Raw genomic sequence first — 8,467 nt, 5'->3', positions numbered from 1 at the left:
CCGGGCCGGGCTGGGCTGGGCTGGGCTGGGCTGACCCGACCCGGCTGCTTCCTCTAGTGTAACGTCCCGCAGGTGCGGGCCTGGTTCCTGCGCCGGGACGCGGGGAGCTCTGCCAGCTGCTGCGGGCTCGGGGAATCGCCGCCTGGTCCGCCGTGCCGCAGGTAGCGAAACTCGGCCAAGTCAGAGCTGTAGGCCGGAAGGTTCGAGTTCTGAGTGCTCGTCCCTGTAAGGCCACTCTGGAAAGCTCTCGCTCGCGTCTTAGCGGGGAGACTCGAGAGTCAGCATCGTTCCTGGAAAACACACGCTGTGCTTCCCGAGCTGCTGGTTGAGTGGGTGGTTGTTTTGGTTCGTCATTGCAGTTGCATGGTATGTGTAAGACAAACCTTAGATGACGTACGTGCTGTGATATCTTGCTCTTCCACTAGGGAAAAGTTAAAACGTGAAACCTCTTCACTTTGCTTTCATTCTCTTGTCTTCAAAGCGCATTAGGTATCCTCAGTAATATGTATTTCTCTGCCTCCAAAACATTTGTTTTCTTGGGAGTTTTATGTCCCTGCAAGCTCAAGTTGAAGATATTTCTATGGTGGTGCAAAAAGTTTGTTTAGTGAAAGTAATTAGACTCAAACTTTATTCTAGGTTGTTGGGCTTTTTTCAATTGAAGCTTTAAATTTTAATTTGATATGTATATAATCACAGAGGTAAGAGGTTTTAAAGGGCATACAGAACACCAGGAAGCATTAGAAGGAAAGAAAGTAAGCAAGGAAGACGCGTAAGAAGAAAGAAACAGGTCTTTCTGTTTGTCTGCTGCAGTGTTAGGAAGAATGCAGTACTTTTCCAGCAAGTGTGTTTGTGTTAAATATCTCAAAATTAATTATGCAGATTCATTATAGGTGACTGTTAGACTAATTTTAGTACAGCTGTTGAAAGCAACAGTCCACTTCTGGTAGGCTGAATAACTAAGCCATTATTAAATGTCATTTGCCAGAATTCCAAGGTAGCAGTGTGGTACAGTGTTTGTACAGCCTTCTGTTAATCCCAAGACATCAGTGCTTCTCCAGAATTGAGGGCTAGAGGGAAGCCATAGTAGATCTTTCGTGTGAAAAGAACCAAAGATCCTTCTTTTAGGGGTAATAAAACTAAAATCTCAACTCCACAAATACCTGGGATGGAGTTTAATTTTTTTTTACCTTATTTGATTTAGGAATAGATGCTGTCATTACCATGGCTTCCAAAGGGAAATCCCTTTAGGGACCAAGTTTAGTAAGATGTGTTTTTTTATCTTTCCATTTATTTTTCTGTGGCCATCAGGGTATTCCTCCAGCATAGATAATGCATAATCGAGTTAGAATTTGTAGATATTAGTTACTATTAAATCCAACAAAATTGCTTCTGTTCTTATATCTATTAGGCAAATATTAATAATGGCTCCTTCTGGCATAGCATTTGAAGCTGTGGTGTGGCTTGAGCAAACAAGGAGGCAGGAGGTAGAATTATGGTGCTCTTTACTGTTTTATAATCTCAAAGGTCTTTTCCAGCAATTCTGTGATGATGTTTGATTTCTTCGGTTTATCTTTAATATTGCTTTTGACGTAACGCTGTTGCTCAGGCATATGAAAACATTATTAAGTGTTTGAAGGGTTTCTGACTGTAGGAGTTTTGAGGCTGGGTTGCTGGATCCGAGCTTCCTTTAAGAAATAGCCTTAGTGTTTTGGGTGACTTGCTTCATACTTTCTTCCATGGCTGAAAGAAGACTATCCTGTAGATCCTTCCCATCCTGTAAGGTGGATCAAGTGCACATGTTCACTCATTGCTTTATCCAAGGCACAATTAGGAGGAGCCAGCTGTATTAGTTCTAGTTGTGGCAGCTTGCTTCTGGTGCTTCCCACATCCGGGAAGGTTGTTGTAGAGTCCTCATGGTAGGTGATCAGCATATGTGCAGTTATCTGAAGACTCCAGGAATTAGCATGATTGCTGTGTGCCTGTGTTCAGAGCCACTACCTATGGATGTGCAGAGCATGTATGGTGCCTGCCAGGCACGGTGAATGCAGAGCACAAGTAGCTGCTGTGATTCAGAATTGAAGGGCAGCTGACTGGAGAGATCTTGGTTTGCCTTATAGGAAGCTTTGAAATACATCTGGTCTGTAGTAAAGTATAATTTTGTGATTGTTGGTTTCAAGATGTTGTTGTTGTTTATAGTGAGATATAAATGATATGCTGGACCATTGTAAGGCAATGTTTTATGGATTTTTCTTAGGCACCCCTCATCAGTGTAAGAAAGCATAGGTTTCTTAGAGAGTAAACCACACGGGGAGCCACTGATTGTGATTTACTTACTCTAAACCATTATCATCTTATTGGAGAAAAAACATTAAATGAATAGAAAAGCAGTAATCTGATCTTTGTTCTTAAAATCATAAAGGAACCTTCTTGCTGGACATAGAAAATATCTAATACATATTGTTCTGTAGCAAAGGCTTGGAGTTTCCCATTAATAATGGTTACAGTGATGCTGTCATGGACACATAAAACTGTTGGACAAGTTGTTTATTTTAAGAGGAGCTGTAGTTCCTCAAAGTATATGCATTTGAACCTCTTACTTTGATTGATATATGAAAATAACAATTCTTGGTTTTAATTTCCATTCATTTCATGTTTTAGTGCTACTGTTGAAGCATTAGCCTTTTGCTGAGAAGCCCAGAGGCAGACAGACCTCTGAGGTAAGTTACTATGAACTAATTTTTAAGGCCTGGTATTTGTAACAGTGAAGTGTCACAACATGCCTTGAAACGGATTGTAAGAAGGATTAGCCTAAAACATGTGGTCACCTGCATCTTGTTTCTGCAATAGAATGCAGCAAGTTTTAGTGAGATACAAGTTTTTCTTCTGAATAATGTTAATTGTGTACTCAGTCAGTCAGTGGCTCTGCACAGTGTCGTGGTTTAACCCCAGCCAGCAGCCAAGAACCACGCAGCCGCTCACACTCCCTCCTCCCCCCTTCCCCCCCAACCCGGAGGAATGGGGAGGAGTAAAAATAAAATATGTAGGTTGAGATAAGAACAGTTTAATAATAATAAAGAGCAGAACGAGCTAAAATGCTAATGGGTAATAAAAAGAACAAAATCAGTGATACACAATACAACTGCTCACCACCCGCGGACTGGCACAACCCTGAACCTCCCCCCAGATCGGCCCTTCCTGCTTATAGACTGAGCGTGATGTGCCATGGGGTGGAATATCCCTTTGGCCAGTTCAGATCACCTGTCCTGGCTATGCTCCCTCCCAGTTTTCTATTGTACCTTCTCACTGGCAGTTCATAAGACATAAGAAAGAAAATGTCCTTGGTTTAGGATAAGACAACTTAGCAGAAACCAAAACATCAGTGTACTATCAACAGTATTCTCACTCTGAATCCAAACACTGCACTACACTAGCTACTGAGAAAATTAACTCCATCCTGGCTAAAACCAGCACAACAGAGAAATTATGGTGAAGAATGGACTATTTAAGATGCTGCATTGTTGATAGTTTTCCCTGAACTAACTGATATACAGATACTCTGTTCCCCTGGTTGGCTGCTATATGCTTAAAATAACTGAACTGTGAAGTCAGGTGATGTGAATTTCTTGATTTTCTTGTTCAAGGCACAATGCTACCATTTATAGTTTAGCTCACTTGGATCAAAGCATCAGCTAAAATTCTTGAAATGCTTTTGGGCAAGGAAGATACTGCGAAGAGCCCTCAACTTTAAAGATGTGCCTAAAGGGTGAACACACATGTACAGGAAAAAAAAACAACAGAAGGATATTTAAAAAATAATGTTTCTAAGTCATTTTATGAACAAGTGTCCTAGAAGTCAAATTAATGTTTCCTGATCTGTGCAGTGGGATTTTTTGAAAATAGAATTCTGAACGTTCTCTGGCATTGTAACTTAATGATAGATTTTTATACATAGGAACAACCTGCAAATAGTTGTCTGACTTGTTACACCAGTGTGCTACCAGTTCAGTAGATAAATATTTTAACTGCCTCAGTAACATGAAGCTTTTATAAGTAGATGATTCATTTGCCATAGAGAAAACTGGTTTCCTTCTCACGCACTCATATACCTCGGATTTCTTAAATGTTGCCTCTAATTTTTGCTTGGTATAATCCCCAGCAAAATGCGTGGTGTGGTCATTAGGGTTTTATCAGTGTAATCTCACCTGTTCAGTTTAGAATGCTTGAATTCCTTATGCATACTAAATAGTGAATGTGAGAATCATAGAATTGTTTAGGTTGGAAAAGACCTCCAAGATCATCGAGTCTAGCCTTCAGCCTATCTCCACCTTGTCAACTAGACCATGACACTGAATGCCATGTCCAGTCATTTCTTGAACTGCTTCAGGGACAGTGACTCCACCATCTCCCTGGGCAGTCTGTTCCAATGCTTAACAACCCTTTCTATGAAGAAATTCGGCCTGATGCCGAACTGAACCTCCTCTGGCATAGCTTGGGGCTGTTTCCTCTTGTCCTATCACTAGTTGCCTGGGAGAAGAGACCTTGGAACAACCTCCTTTCAGGTAGTTGTAGAGAGTGATGAGGTCTTCCCTGTGCCTCCTTTTCTCCAGGCTAAGCACCCCCAGCTCCCTCAGCTGCTTCACGTAAGGCTACCCCCTAAACTCTTCACCAGCTTTGCTGCCTTTCTCTGGACACACTCCAGCACCTCAATGTCTTTCATGATTTGAGGGACTCGGAACTGGACACAGGATTTGAGGTGTGGCCTCACCATTGCTGGGTACAGAGGGGCAATCACTTCCCTAGTCACACTGGCCACACTGTTTTTGTTGAAAGCCAGGATGCCACCTGGACACACTGCTGGCTCATATTCAGCCACTGTCAACCAGCACCCACAGGTCCTTTTCTGCTGAGCAGCTTTCGAGACACTCTGCCCCAAGCCCGTGGTGTTTTATGGGGTTGTTGTAATGCAAGTGCAGGACCCAGCACTTCCCTTTACTGAACCACATACTGTTGGCTTTGGCCTATCAGTTCAGCCTGTCCAGATCCCTCTGCAGAGCCTTCCTACTCTCCAAGGTAGGTAAAGCTATCACTCAAGCAATGATACATATATCTATAGTGATAGAACACAGAGCTTAGACTTAAGGTTTTGTGTGATTCTTCAAATACATAATGACTCGAGATGCAGTACTTTGAGTTGCTTCTGTTGCTCAGCTTGTCAGCTAGTGCCACAGGACAATATTACCGGCTGTGTTGTCTGTAAACAAAATGACAAGAGGGACCAGTATTCAGATTTAGAGGTATGACTTCTAGGGAAGCTGTTCTTTGGGGTTTTTTTCAAATGCAGTGATGAAATTAGGTTGTGAAACAGTCTTTTGTGTTGTAACTTTGTATGAAATATCAGCTCCTCTGAGGTGGTCAGTTTCCTTGAAAATTGAAGGGTTATCTTGAGATTTTAAAAAAAAAGGTATTTATATACACGTAGTCCAAGATCACTAGCAATTCTGTTGCCACTAGTCCCATCAGTGGAAAGAAGCATCCTTTTGTCGTAATCAGCTTCTTGCAGCAGGCATGGCATTTTCTGGGAGTGTGATTCCATTCTCTGCTTTCTGCATACACCACTCTTACAAAGAGATGCTACAGGACTGTGCTGAGATAATGGATTAAACAGGTTATACTGTCAGATAGATGTTGTTGCCCCTGTTACCTTTATTTACATCTTGCTGTGTCCATCTTTGTGCCAGCTAAGAAGAGTTACTGGAACCCTGCTTATGAAAGGCTGCTGCAAAAATACTGTTATTGCTTGGTCTGAGATGCAATAGAAGAGGTTCTAGGAAGTACAGGCCTAGATATCTTTACCACAAAAATTTCTGTTTGCAAGAAATGGTATCTTAGTCCTGTCTGAAAGAGCAGAGATTGAATGCTTGCATGCACTGCATGTTCAGGACAGTAAAGCCTCATAAGTTCAGAGGAACTAGGAAGTGTCCTCTGACAGTGACAACTTATATCAGAACACATTTGAGACTTGTGACTAAAGACAGCAATGCCAAACCCAGCTAGAGCAATATTCACTTCATTAGCCTTTTTGTCCTCTTGCAGTTATGTATTTGTCAGATTGGAAGTACTTGTAATTATGAACATGTCATTGCACTGCTTTGGGAGATTCTCTGGTTCTCTGATATTGCAGCGTTGAAAGGATTGCTGCAGTCTGACAGTTCTCATCTGCACTGTTAGATTATTCTGATAATAGATCCGTTCCTTTCCAGGTAAAATGCCATGTTCACAGTTTCTGTTGACAAACAGACAGTGGCTGGGTTATTTGGTGAGTGCCACTTACCTTCAACAGAGTCATGAGCGAAATTCAAGGAACTGCAAGACAAGACTAGTCCTTGATTTGCGTTTTTGCTTTGATAATGGCAGCTCAAGGAGAAAGACTTGTAATATACTTGGTTTGACCTAATCATGTTCTTGAGCAGCCTAGGCATGGCAAAGGATTGTATCTACTTTGTGACTGTACACTACTGCAGTTCAGAGTCGGAATGTTGCAAGTGCAACTGTAAAATTTATATAGTAGTTTTCAGTCTTTTTCTGTCCAGAATTTTTTTTTCTAGAGCCTGATATGCCCTTTTAGGCATGAAAGCTATTCCAATAAAAAGGACTATTGAGTTATCATCTGGACACATTCTGGTGTGCTTTACCTCCCTTTATGATGTATCTGCATGGAGGACAAACATTTGATAGCCTGAGAAAAGCAGAGGTTTTATATTTGGTCAATGGGGAGCATAGCTACTTTAATAATGATAACTAATTAAATAAGTAAATCTCTTATGTGGTGTAACTTACTGACAGTCAAGGCTCATCCTGCCAGAGTCCAAACAATAAAATCTGTCCATGTGAAGTTACACCAGTATCTCAAATGTTCAAGTAATCCAGTCATGTATCCAGAATATTTTGGGTTTGATTTGCCTGCTAGATCTGATGATGTGTTGTGGAATGGTATTTCAAGAGGTAATGCACTAGTGCAGCCATGGTTTCTTATTTCTAGCATCCTGAAGAGACTGCTGATTGACAAGCTCTGTATTCCATCAAGTCTGCAAAAAGTTGGCTTGCTTACGTGACAGTGACTGATTCTTGAAGATGTTTATCGTCTTTGGGAATCTTGTTCTCAAACCTCTTTTGGAAATTTTTGGTTAGCACAGGCTTTCAGAAGAGAGGAGAATTAGGTGGAGCTGGAGTAATTCTTCCTTTCATGCATATAGGATTATGAAAATTCATGCAGCATGTGCAGAGCTGTAGCTGCTGTTTAAGAGAGACAGGTGAAGGATTTGTGCCCTCTGCAAATTCTGTAATGTTTGCAGTGTTGTAAGTGATGTATCTACCTTAAGAATTGTTTTGTGTTAATGAGATGTAACTTTCTCACTACTGAGTATTTTACTAATATTTCACATGTTTAATGTTATTGAAAATCAGGTTGTATATAACTATGTGCTGTAAAACCTATCAGGCATGGTATTATGGATAAACACGTACTTTTTTTCAAGCAAAGTAGTAAAATTATTTCTTGAAATAAATTAGTATTACAGGCTTCTTCAACCCTTTATACAAATATTTATTCCTCATATTCCCAATACCTCTGAGGAAAATGCCTCGCATTATTTTTCATCTTGAATTTTGCAAAACTGGAAGGGACAAAGATTAAAGGACCATCTCAAGATTTGTGAAGTATTGTTTTTGTGTCTGGGTTTTAAGTTGAGTTTCCTCCACTTGGGTAAATGAATGTTCTTGTAACAAGTTGTCTTTTATCCAATATGGACACAATCATTGCATCTTAAAGGAGCATTTGCATTTCAGGGAAGGGAAGCAGCCTTTTTATTCTTCCTTTCTCTGTGCTGAAGGATGCTTTTTGCACTAAATCTGCTCTTTTCCCACATTAGATGCATAGTGGGAGAGTTGGTGATGTGGAGGAGGAGAGTAAGTAACAGAATTGATGTATTCATGTGAGAAAGTATTTGTGATCTAAGAGAAGTGGGACATGCAACACATAAGCTAAGAAGAAAAAACTGACCATAATTATAGGTTGACTGGATGCTATCTATTTACGATTGATTTTGGAAATATTACCTTAACAAAAGAAATATGGCTACAAGTGCTTTCAAGGACTTTTAATAGTGAGGAGTTTCGGGGAACTCGGAGCAAGAAAAATTTGAGTGGTTTGAGAAATATGTCTTAATTCAAGTTGGAATTCAGTTGAATTTCATGAAAACCATTTCTGTTTGCTGTTGCAGCATCAGTGGGTGTTAGAGCATCGTTTTGTCAGCAGAAAGTTGTTTTTCTGGAAACAGCCATTAAGGAGTCATGTACTGGTCTGCACTGGATTCTGTGGGCAAAGCCACTGACTGTTAATGAGCTCAGTCTGGCAGCCAGGAAAGCAATAGGGAATGGAAAATAGCAGTATAAAAAGAGAACCAGAGAA

Source organism: Acanthisitta chloris, unplaced genomic scaffold (genome assembly GCF_000695815.1).
Source record: "Acanthisitta chloris isolate BGI_N310 unplaced genomic scaffold, ASM69581v1 scaffold2808, whole genome shotgun sequence".
In the NCBI taxonomy this organism is placed as follows: Eukaryota; Metazoa; Chordata; class Aves; order Passeriformes; family Acanthisittidae; genus Acanthisitta; species Acanthisitta chloris.
Note: the sequence above shows the minus strand (reverse complement) of the source record.